The 12010-nt window shown below is 39.6% G+C and overlaps 1 long non-coding RNA gene across 2 annotated transcripts; it reads left to right on the top strand.

Annotated features, from left to right (window-relative positions):
• The first annotated feature begins 2490 nt into the window (after nucleotides 1-2490).
• Nucleotides 2491-6240, top strand: LOC113031581 (uncharacterized). Of its 2 annotated transcripts, XR_003273752.1 has the most exons (3): nucleotides 2491-4247; nucleotides 4341-4455; nucleotides 6016-6240. It is a non-coding gene; the product is annotated as an uncharacterized LOC113031581 (long non-coding RNA). The 2 variants fall into 2 exon arrangements; XR_003273750.1 differs by lacking the exon at nucleotides 2491-4247 and having other exon boundaries at nucleotides 4254-4455.
• The last annotated feature ends 5770 nt before the right edge of the window (nucleotides 6241-12010 follow it).

Below are 12010 nucleotides of genomic sequence, written 5' to 3'. Positions count from 1 at the left end.
AGGCAAAGATTAGCTGTGCGTGAGTCACATTCAGAGTGTTTATCTCATACAAAAGAATTGAGCAAAAGTCAGAAAGTTTGGAGAAAAAACTCAAGCTTAAATGTCAAGCACAGACACGTTTTACACATTTATTGAGAAGATGTTTGTTTTGTCACTTCAAGAGTCCACTGACATTCATAAAAGTGTCACATATGAGAGAATATGCTTTGTGTCTGAGCAAATTCTCAGTAAGTCAGAAGATTGGTGTGGTGGTTTCTGGTTTGACTCTCATTAATCAGTGCTTTGAAAACATCGTCAACTTTTCTTTAATGTCAGGTGTGTTTCCAGAACCACTGAAAACTGCTGTAATTAAACCTATACTGAAGAAGGACAATCTTGACAAGACACAAATGAACAACTACAGGCCGATCTCAAATCTCCCATTTTTAAGTAAGATCATTGAAAAAGCAGTTTCTCAACAGCTCAATTACTTCTTAACACAGAATAACTGCTATGATGCCTTCCAGTCAGGTTTTAGACAGAACCACAGCACTGAAACCGCTCTGACAAAAGTGTTTAATGACATATGTGTGAATACAGACAGTGTTTCCACTTCCTAGCAACAGTTCACTAATGTCAGTCTTAGTTTTTACTGGATCTCAGTGCAGCATTTGATACAGTTGACCACAACATATTACTCAAACGACTAGAGAACTGGGCAGGTCTTTCAGGAACTGTACTAAACTGGTTCAAAACATACTTAGAAAACAGGAAATACTTTGTATCAATAGGTAACTTCACATCCGAGCAGACAAGTATCACATGTGGAGTTCCCCAAGGTTCCATCTTGGGACCCCTTCTGTTTAACATTTACATGCTCCCACTGGCACAGATTATAAAGAACAACAAAATAAACTATCACAGCTATGTAGATGACACACAAGTATATATCACAATGTCACCAGGAGACCGAGGCCCTGTACAGGCTCTTAGTAAATGCATTGAGGAAATTGTTCCACAATTTTCTCCAGCTAAACAAAAACAAAACTGAGGTAATAGTCTTTGGCGCCAAAGAAAAACGATTACAGGTCACCAGAGAACTTCAATCTATACCATCTAAAAACCACAAACCAGGCGAGAAATTTGGGTGTAGTGATGGATGCAGACCTAAACTTAGAAAAACACATTAAGACAATAACAAAGTCAGCTTACTATCACCTCAAGAATATTTCAAGGATAAAAGATCTGATGTCTCAGCAGGACCTGGAAAAACTAGTCCATGCATTCATTTTTAGTAGGCTTGATTACTGTAACAGCATCTTTACAGGTCTTCCTAAAAAATCAGTCAGACAACTACAGCTCATTCAGAACTCTGCTGCTCGAGTCCTCACTGAGACCAAAAAAAGTGGACCACATCAGCCCAGCTCTGAGGTCCTTACACTGGCTGCCTGTCCGTCAGAGGATAGACTTTAAAGTTCTGATGCTGGTCTATAAAGCTCTGAATGGTTTAGGACCAAAATACATCAGTGACCTCCTGACCCAGTATGAACCTTCCAGATCCCTCAGGTCATCTGGATCCGGTCTTTTATCAGTTCCCAGAGTCAAAACCAGACACGGAAAAGTTGCATTCAGCTTTTATGCTCCTTATATCTGGAACAAACTCCCAGAAAGCCTCAGATCAGCTGAAACACTCAGTTTCTTTGAATCCAGGTTGAAGACTCGCCTGTTCTCAGCTGCATTTGAATAAAACACCAAATCCACACTTTTAAGCTTACATTTCAAAACTTACATTTTAACTACTGATTTTATCTACTGTTCTCCTTTTTTTCTTTTTCATTTTAAATATTGCTTTTTAATTGTTTCTGTTTTTTAATGTCTCTGTAAAGCACTTTGAATCACCTTGCTGTTGAATTGTGCTATATAAATAAACTTACCTTGCCTTTCACCTGTGATCATTAGTCTCATAGACTGCACCTGGGCCCTGCCTGTCAAAGCTCTGCAGTCAGACTCTTCAGCCATGCATCTCTGACACACCACAGTGACGGTTTAAAGTTAGTCTCCAGAGCTTTGTTGTGTTGAAAAAAATAAAACATGCCTCCATGTGAGAATAAATCTGTGAAACAGCATCTGCTTCTGTGTCCAGCGGCATCTGGGCTCTCTCTGGGTTTTACTTTTATATTGTTCTGTCAAACTTTTTCACATCTGTGTCCCAATTTCCAGAGTAATCTCATGAAATTTACCCTAAATATTTGCTTGCAAGTCCAGTTGCATCAAATTCTTTAACATTGCCATACGTGCATCTGATATAAGTGGAGTTGAGAGAAATTCCTGATCGCAAAACACGAGTCAAACCTGTGAATACAAGAATCTGCAAATCTTACATAAGGCAAACCGTTATCCATAAAGGATAATATCACTATGCAGTAGCTTATAGAAGAAAGAAATACATTTACAAATTGCTTGCAGCCAGCAGGACAGAAAAACAGTCATGATGTTTGTCTGGTGAGAGCATTATTGATGTTTCTAATAGTACTGAAAGGAAAGACAGAAAGTTCAGACTGAGTGACTTAGTTTCATAGAGATGTTTCAGTATTGTCAAAGAGAAATGATTGATAATACAGCAAACTAGAGATGTGGTGGAAACAATTTACTCCTGACGTTAACTGGATGAACCGGTTTCTTCATTTTATAGTGCATCTCTGATGTTTGTGACTATATTGATTTATTTGGATTAGATCTCGAGCACATGTCACTAACAGACACTATATGGAAAAAGGTTCACATCTGGGGGTGGGATAACATCAGAGATCAGCTTCGGGGTCCTCCATGTTTATAGTGGTTATGGACAGGATGACAGATGAGGTCCATAGATTATACTGTTTGCAGATGACTTTAAGATCTGTGGTGAGAGTAGAGAGTCTGGAGGGGTGGCGCAAAGGACGGGAGAGAAGAGATGACCTTGCAAGGGACTGAGGTCGTGAAGGTCAAAATACTAAATACTCAGGTAAAGCCATCCAAAGTGGACAGTGCATAATGAAACCAAAGCACTGTTTATGTCTAATATGTGTAATGAGAGTTTGGAGTTCCTTGCGCTGCATATTACCACACGCCACAGGACCACACTCTCAGCTCTCTGAGGCGCCCTGACATTTTTGTTTTTTTCTGGAGATCCCAACAGGCAGCTGCTTGACTTCACTCTGCACCTGTGTGATTAAACTGCCACTTAATGGAGCCTCATGTGACACTGATGCAGCGTTTGGCTGTAGCAGACTCATGCTCCACTCGTTTAAGCAGGGGGAACATTTCCCAGCTCAAAATCACAGCAAGAGCGAGATTTCTTTGTTTTTCCTCTCCACTTCAGATTGTTTGTGCATCTCTGTCTCTCTCAAATTGTAGTGTGGAGAAAATTACTTCAGCTGCTTTCCAAGGAAAGCATTTCATCAAAATCTTGACTCGACATGCCAAAAAGGCCATAGCAGGGAGAATAATCGACCTGCAGAAGCAGCTAGATGCATGAATCCACAAGGATTAGGTGATTTATTTTTTTTTTTTTGTGAAATTTTGCCATTTGGCATGCTGAGAGCAATCACTCTTTAGACACTTCATACAGCCAGCCCCCTCCTGCTGCCTGAATTACTCAAAGGAGAAGAGTGTATACAGTTTTAAGACAAATGACATGTTAGGAGAAGGAACAAAGATTCAGTCACGTTTAAGGTACAAAGCATAATGCATTTATACTCTGGCTAAAGCTCTCCAAAGGCAGCAGAGCATTGAAGTAAATGAATCCTGTGTGACAACATTTTAAGCTGGATTTTGGGAATAAAGGTGCTGAACTCAAGCTTTGTTTCAGAATTAGATTTGGCATTAAGGCCAACAAGTTGACTCAGACTTCCTGAGCTCTTGTTTGGATGAAGTCCGTGCAGTTTCCTTGGATTTACCTTGCTCCAACTGAATTCACAGCAGTAAATAAATTATGAGACATTAACAGAATTCTTGTATGTGGGGGGGAAAAAAGCTTAATTTAGTTATCTACTTGTAAAAAAGATTAAAGAAGTAGTGCTGCCTTCTTCTTCTTCTTCTACGTATTATTGGCGGTTGGCAAACAACTGCATGGTGCATTACCGCCACCACTGGTATGGAGTGTGGACAGAAAGTAGTGCTGTCAAAACTGCTCCTGAGCTAAAAACTTTCAAGTTCATGGAGGCGGTGTGCTTTAATTGGTTTAACGCAGAAGTGTGTAAGAGCCAATCAGTTGAAGTCACTGAGAGGTAGGTCGATAAAGATGTTAAGATTACACAGTCAATAAAGCAGAGCCTGATTCTTTGTATTGATGTCTTTGACTTCATGTGAACAACCTGAAGAAGCAGCCTTGGAGGGGATTATGGAGCTGAAAGGTGGTGGTTGTGTTCTTTGATGGGAAATAAGAAGTCTGTCGACTCCCAAGAAAATGTACCCAAAACTCTAAGGGCAACAAAGGTGTTTGTTTTGTTTTTATTATCATCTGTCTTTTTTTAGGGTTAAACCTTTAACTCATTATGATAAATTGCCCACTTCAATGCATTTTATGTAGATAAAATAATTGTCATGTAACCATAATGCGTATAATAATGCAAATCTTCATCCCTTCTCTTTTTTCTGTGAACTAAGCTTGCTGTTGACTTCATTGTGTCATTTGTTGGCGTTTTTTAATTATTTTTAAATTTGCCATGACTATTACGGAGCAGAATATCTGTGTTTATATGAGCTGCAATTTTGTCAGAGCCTCTCCTGATTTAGTAAACGTGATGTGAGTCATTTGATATTCAGCCAAAAGGTTCTAAATAAACAGGAGTGCCACAGAGTAGCAATGATTACAGGAAGCAAAGTGAGCGATCAGTATTCTTCCACAAACTTCTGAAGCTTGATTGGAGTCAGTTTATATTAAACAGGTGTGTGTGAGAGAGATTACAGATTTTGTGTGTTCTTGCATCTTGTCGAGTCTTCATCTCTGTTGCGCCCGTCCCATTTTAGTTGAGTCTCCTTTTGTTTAGTCCTGTTAGTCTTGTCTCTTGTGCTTTGCCATTAGTTTTATTTTCTGTTTTAATTAGTTTCAGCTGGTCCCGTTATGCTGGTGTTTCTCATCTTGCTGATTACTTTGTTTATTAAAAGCATCAGTTAGCCTTACTTTTTTTTCTTTTTTTTTTTAAATACATCATTCTGGATTTTCTTGTGTGTGCTCTGTAGATCTATTTACCACAATTTTGATTTCCTGTTTGGAGGTTTATTAACTGCCTTTTGGATTACTGGCTTTCACATCAGAAAAGGTTATTAGTTTTCCTTTTTTATGTATTTACTTTTGCCTAAATCTGTATTTGGGTATGCAGCCTGTATATTATGCTAGTCCAGTCCGAGCCATGCAACATGTAGGCACCAGATGTCTACTTTATATTTGGATTTAGGCATGGGCAGAGAGGGTTAGGGGTCTCGGGGTTTTCTGGTTTTTGTTTCTTTTTACCTATGCAGCAGATCTGACAGAATTGCCTCTCCATGCTGTCTGTGACAACTGGACTTTCTATTATACTTAAAAGGCCAGTTTTTGTTCTTTAAATGCTACCACGATTGTGTCTGTTTGTCTGCAGAAAGGGGTTTTCAATCAATGCATATGAGCTCCTATGCTAATCCACTACCACTGCTAATTTCCCATTACCCTGCAATATAGCAGCTCTGCTACCTTTTTAAGCCGGGCACTTAAGGACAAACCACATTTTGTCTTTTTAATTTGAAGCTAAACAAAAGTTAACACTCCACAACAATAACTCGTGCCCACATCAGAAGTGTATGTTTGGTACATAAGGGCCTCCTTTATTACAGAGGGGGGTTGCATCTTTCAGCTATAAATATCAATCAGCTCTTGGATGATTAGACCCATGACATGTGCTTATTGTAAATCGATGTGTTCTGCAGGACAACAGTATGGATAAAAGCCCAAATTATGAATTTAAGACAAATGAAAATGAAATCAACATGACTGATCCTGTGTTCTTTATACATCTGAAGGCAGTTTGCTCATCAACTTGGACCATATCTGCAGATGGAAAAATTCCCAGCTGTTTTGCCTCCGGATGTTTGTGCAGTATTGGCCAGGATCCCGCACAAGTGCCCACTACCCATGTTTACCATCTGAGCCAGTTCTCACCATACACAACACAAAAAGTTTAATGTTCTGCTATAAAAAGTGTCAAGTATTAAATCTCATAGACTATGTTTTTGTTATAATTGTTGGTGGGCGGATCTGTTACCCTTTGTTCTTTCGAGATGGGATTTATTTCTACAGGTTCTCTGTATAGAAATATTAAACACTTTTATTTATTTAAATTTTTTCTATAGCCTTTGACCTTGAAAAAATGAGACTTTGGGGGTTATTTTTGGCTTTTTAAACAGAACAGGGATGTCCATCTCCCGGCCTCAAAGGCTGGTGTCCTGCAGGTTTTGGGTCAACACACCTGAATCAAATGATTAGTTCATTTCCAGACCAGAAACTTCAAGACATGTTGAGGAGGTAATTTAGCCATTTAAATCAGCTGTGTTGGATCAAGGACGCATCTAAAACATCCAGGACACCGGCTTGGAGTTGGACACCCCAGTCTAGAATAAGTTGTTTAATTTCTACATAAAGGACTTTTTTAAGAATATGGTTTTTAACCTCTTAATCGAGTCCTATGAATCAGTGCCTCTCTCGATACTCTCTTACAGCATGCTGTACTAGATAAGGTTACCACTAAAAGGCTCTTAACAAAAAAAACAGCATTTGACACGCTGTGAGTGAGACTGAGGCTAATGTAGATGGGATCAGAGCAGCTCCCATGACTGGCTGCAAAACAGGAAGGTTTAAGCCACTAATAACCTGCAGTGTACACATGCTGTTTTCACTGGCTTAACAAAAGTGATTGTTTTAAAACTGTGATTACATATTATTGTAATATACTACATTGTCACTGTGTTCTGCACAGGTACAGCACACTCAGTCTCACTGCATTGTGGTGAGCAGAGTTAATGAGCCCATTCGTACTAAAGAAAAAGTTTATTCAAATCTCAGGAGGCTGACGGCAAAGAAAGCTGCAGCATGTGGACTTGAGGAGCACACAGGAACGCTGCACTGCAAGTGTGTACGCCATTTAGTTTTTCCTCCTGTCTGCCTCCAGGGGCATCGATAGACTGGAGGTTACTTCGAGACACACGGCAGTTACGAAGGTTAAAGAGTGAAATCCCAGAAGAATTGGAATGAGAAATGGCCTCGCTTCAAAAACTCTCTGCTCACCATGGAGGTTCAGTTTAAGCAGAGCCAGAACTAATGCCAGGTTTGATTATATTCTGCTGGGCAGCTGGGTAGAGCCACATGTTCAAGACTAGCAGGAATACACTGTGTGGCAAGCTGCATGCCAGTATCAGTACTTAGAAAAACACATGCTGTGGGTAAGACTATAAAAGCCTTAGAAGAAATTACTTTAGAGAATGAGACGCTCTAACTTCTAGAAGTTTTGGGTTGCTCATAGATTTAGTATCGAATTGGCAAGGAAGTGTTTTTAAGTCTGTTTAAAGTGAGTCTTTCAGAGTCATTAAAGACAAATGAAGCTGGGACAAAAGCCCAAATAAATCAACAAAAAAGGCAGTCTGGGAAAAGTGAAAAGGGAATTTAGTCTGGGATTTTTCACAGTTATTAATTTCTCTTCATTTTTACAGCTCAAAATCTCAATTTTCAAACCAATGAAAACAAAGAATAAACCTCAGAATATTTAGTTGATATTTTTGAGGTTGGTGTGCAGTGGTGCAGCAGTGTATTCCTCGATCAGTTGACGATTGGTTGTGGGTAGTCGTTGGTCAAAGTGCTGCTCCAAAAACCTGCGGTTGCTTCAATCGTTATCAAATTGTTGTCGTTACCTGTAGTTTGCATGGAAGGTGCAAATTTGTCTGCACACTGTTGCAAATTACTTGAGGTGCAATGACTTGGAAAAACTGTGACGCAAACCAAAAACAGGCTTTTCACCTTCAGAGTAAGCTGTACTCTTTGCGCATGTGGTACCAGCTGTGAGGCACAGCTTTTACTTTGAAAGCAAATGCTGTAAAATGTTTGTGAGTAGAAGTAGTTAAACGTGCACGGAATAAAGTGCTGTAAATATTGCTTGCAGTCTGGGTACCACTAAGAGTGCTTTATTCTATGACTGACTCTGGAAGTAGTTTGAGAACAAAAACATTTAAACTAATTTAAAAGTATAAAAGCATAACAACTCTTTCCTAATATAAAGTTCTCACCATGCTGCAGTGTAAGCTAGTATCTGCAGGTGCAGCAAATTCATGCTGTGTTTCGGTCACTCTCTCCTTGCAGTGATTGCTGCCACATGTTGGCTTTAAGATGAGCAAACAGCTCTGCAGTCATGGTGCCCATAAGTAAGCACCGTCTACATCAGTCTGGGGGGAGTTTGTAATGTTTACACCACAGCTTAGCTCCTGTGAACAACTCTGCGATGCTGCTAATTGGCACAGAGATGAATGCGTCCTTCCTGCTTCACGTGTGTGCATGCCTGAAATAACAGCCTTGAATGGCACTGGATTTGTGTGTAAAAATAAGTCTATATTTGGGGTGGAGGTTGACAGCTGTTGTCATGGGGACAGGGCTTTGGGAGATGCTCCTGAGTATCATTACTCCCAGTTCATTGTGCTGACACCATCTGTAGTCTTATATCCAGCCTACACGGATCAGTGTGCACATTTTGGGTCTGTAATCCTTAAATCATCAGCACACACAAAGCTGTTTCTTTTTCTTTTTTGCTTCTCTGAAACAAGAATAGCTGATTTCCTGAGACAGGAGCCATATGTTGTTCCGCTAATCACTGAAATAGGCTTTTTCTCATGTAGGCATTAAAGAATGCTTAAGGTGAGGTTTACTTTGGTTGATTGCAGATTATATTTGAAAGTTTTGTTCCAGAACAAGTGGCTTTTATTATAAAAATAAAGAGGCTTGAACAGTCCTGAAAGTTACTGCAGGTTTGAGTGGAATGAATTTGCATTCCTTCAAATGAAATAAGTTCAAAGCTGCACCCATTTCCAGACTGCATGAAACAAACTTATCTAATAGGTACCAGCGTCCTCATTATGGAAGGCTTTGATTATTTACTTCAAAATAAAAGACTTTATGGATTTGTATTAAATGTGAATTGAATGACTGTTCAGAAATTTGCAGCAGAATAATTGTACAGCACATATTTTCACTTTCAACAAAAAAACAAGGATTGGATGCACAAATGTATGTATTTATTTGGGATTTATTTTTATTTATTTTGGATTTTGACTAGTTTCTGGCATAATTTTCACAGAATTACTGGAGTTCATTTTAATTAGTTGGTTTCCTGGCAAAGACCGGCTTTTAGGCAGTCCACAAATTTTCAGTAAGGTTAAGGTCGGGGTTTTGGAAAGGCTATTCCAAAAGTTTATGGTTAAGCTGCTTTATCCATTGTTTAACATTCTTTTAACTGTCTAGATGTTGATTTTAAATGAAGTTGGACAACTTTGAGGCCATCCACCATTATTCCACCTACCCCTGTGAGACATATCAGTACCAGCAAAACAACCCCAGAGCATAATGTTACCACCACCACACTTGAAAGTTAGTATGATTTTCTTAGGTTTGAAATCTTCACCTTTTACTCCTCCAAACATACCTTCTGTCCTATTTACACCTATTGTGGCCAAAAAGCTCAGTCTTTGTCTCATCTGACCATGAAACCAGAAGACATTTGGCTCGTCCATGTGGTCAGCTGCAGATCTCAGTCAAGTTTGACGGTGTTGATTTTGGATCAGGGCCTTCTTTCTTGATCGCACTGTCACAGTCTATGGTAAAGGCAGACTTGACCCTTGGTGGTTTCTTAGAAATTTCCTCTCATCTGAGGGTGACAGTTTAAGCCTCCTTCTAGACTTTGGCAAAGGGATGACACATCTGAAAAACATGTACTTATGTACAATTGTTTGAACTGTGTTGTGGAAATTTTAATTACCAAAGCCTGCAGACACGATGAGTTGTAACAACACCTTTATTTCAGCTATCTCATGCATAAGGAGGGACGTCAGTCAGGGCGCACTGAAAGTTGTCTCTGACAATGAACAATTTAAGTCCTTTTTAAACACAGTCGCAGAACAAAAGGCTTTTACAGTTGCAGTTCACACCTTGGCTCTAAACAGGAAGACTCTGTATCACCTGTGTGAATCTCCCCCACTCTGGGGTCAAGTCTTCCTGTGTGAGCTTCTGTGTCCTGGCTTCCGTCTCCTGGGAGACATTCACCAGTTTCTCACCGTCTGTTTTCCGGCGTGAATGAGGTGTGAACCAGACGTACTAAACTAAGTAACATGAAAGCATTTCATCAAGACAATACATTAAAGGACAATACATTAAAGAGAAATCCCACAACAACTGATGAAGAGAAATTGCTCCAAGAGACTTTCCCAACTTTGTAAATCTACAATTCTCCTTCTTTTATTGTATCTGGCCATTTTAACAGGTGAACGGCTTCCTTTTGGAGATGGCTCTTTGTGTTGGTTTTTGGCACTTCCATAAGTTGCCCCTTGATTGATTCTCTTTTCTTAGATTATTAAGTACCAGATTGTTAGCATTTGAAGTTAAGTGACTTCTAGCTACTAAAATGGATCGACTGGGGGGATAAAACTGTGTCCTAACATGCTTGATTCTTGGAAATCCTGATTGTGATTCAATCTGCTGACTCCTCGTTGAAGATTATGAAGCAGATGTGGCAGCAGTGGTACAAACACATCTAAACACTGCCAACTGTGAAAGAACTTACTGTTGGCCATCTGAGAGCACCTACTTTAAAAAACCCACAGAAATCGGGATTATTTCCAGTCCTCTAATAGATAAAGAGAATTACATATTAATAACAATAATGTGGCGGACCACCAGGTGGCTCCACTCACACCCAAGTTTAAGGGAAGTGTTGGGGTGGAGATTTTGGCGCTTTCTGTATGTGGAGTTCTGGTGAATCTGTTAATAAAGTTGGAGTGAGACACTGAGACCTCTCCTGTCGTCTTTACATACCTCCACAATAAAACACTTATTGTAGACAGCTTTGGTAGGACAATAAACCACAGTTTGTTTCTTCTGAGTTACCCAGTAAAGCAGTGATACAGCAGTAAGACCCTGCAAAGCTCCTTCCACATCGATCATCAGCAGATGATTATGCTAATTTTCCTGCTGGGATGTGCACTTTTACAGGATTTTGTTTTAAGAATCGCCCCCCAGAGGAAAGGTCTTCAACATTTCACTGAGTTATTATGGAGGTTAATTAACAGGCTGGCCACAGCAGAAAAATGAAGGTTATTTCTGGGCAGTAACTGCTCACATTTTGAGCACATTAAAGCAAGCACTGAGTCAAACTAAATAAATATTAGTGTTGCTTAGATTTTCTATTTATGAGAAATATCTCTGCAAAATACAACATCAGTGCAACATTCAAACATCTCTTCCTCCTCGAGTTCAGATTATTTCTGCGGTGTCAATGTTGCGTATTGGTTGATGAATTATTGACCTTTGCCTTCTCCACCGGTGTCTCTGGCCGTTTCGTCACAGAGCAGTAATAACCCGAAGGAACAATATTGCCAAACCCATAAAGGGGCAGAATTGGAAGAAAATGAAAAGAAATAAATAATAGAAAATGAATTTATAAAAGATGGAAAGATAAAACTCCTATAAGCCTGAGAAGTTTTTCATCTTTGAGGTGCAATCATCATATAACCCCAAAGGCTCAGTTTTGTGAGTGAAGATTACAGCGAGAAATCTGACAGCAGCCGGATGAAATTTTCAACATGGTTTTTGTAATTGCAATGACCAAACCTTGTGTGTGCATTCTTTCAAAGAAGAACTCGCACACTGGGAAAGTTGAACATTAAACAGATTCACGGTAGGTGCTGCTGCTAACAGCAGGCTGTGACTTTTTCATCGAGGCCAGAGGGATGGGAGGGCTGCTGTCAAAACTGAGGGGTTGCTTAT

The sequence above is a fragment of the Astatotilapia calliptera genome, chromosome 2 (assembly GCF_900246225.1).
Source record: "Astatotilapia calliptera chromosome 2, fAstCal1.2, whole genome shotgun sequence".
NCBI lineage: Eukaryota > Metazoa > Chordata > Actinopteri > Cichliformes > Cichlidae > Astatotilapia > Astatotilapia calliptera.
This window is presented reverse-complemented; position numbering and strand designations above follow the sequence as displayed.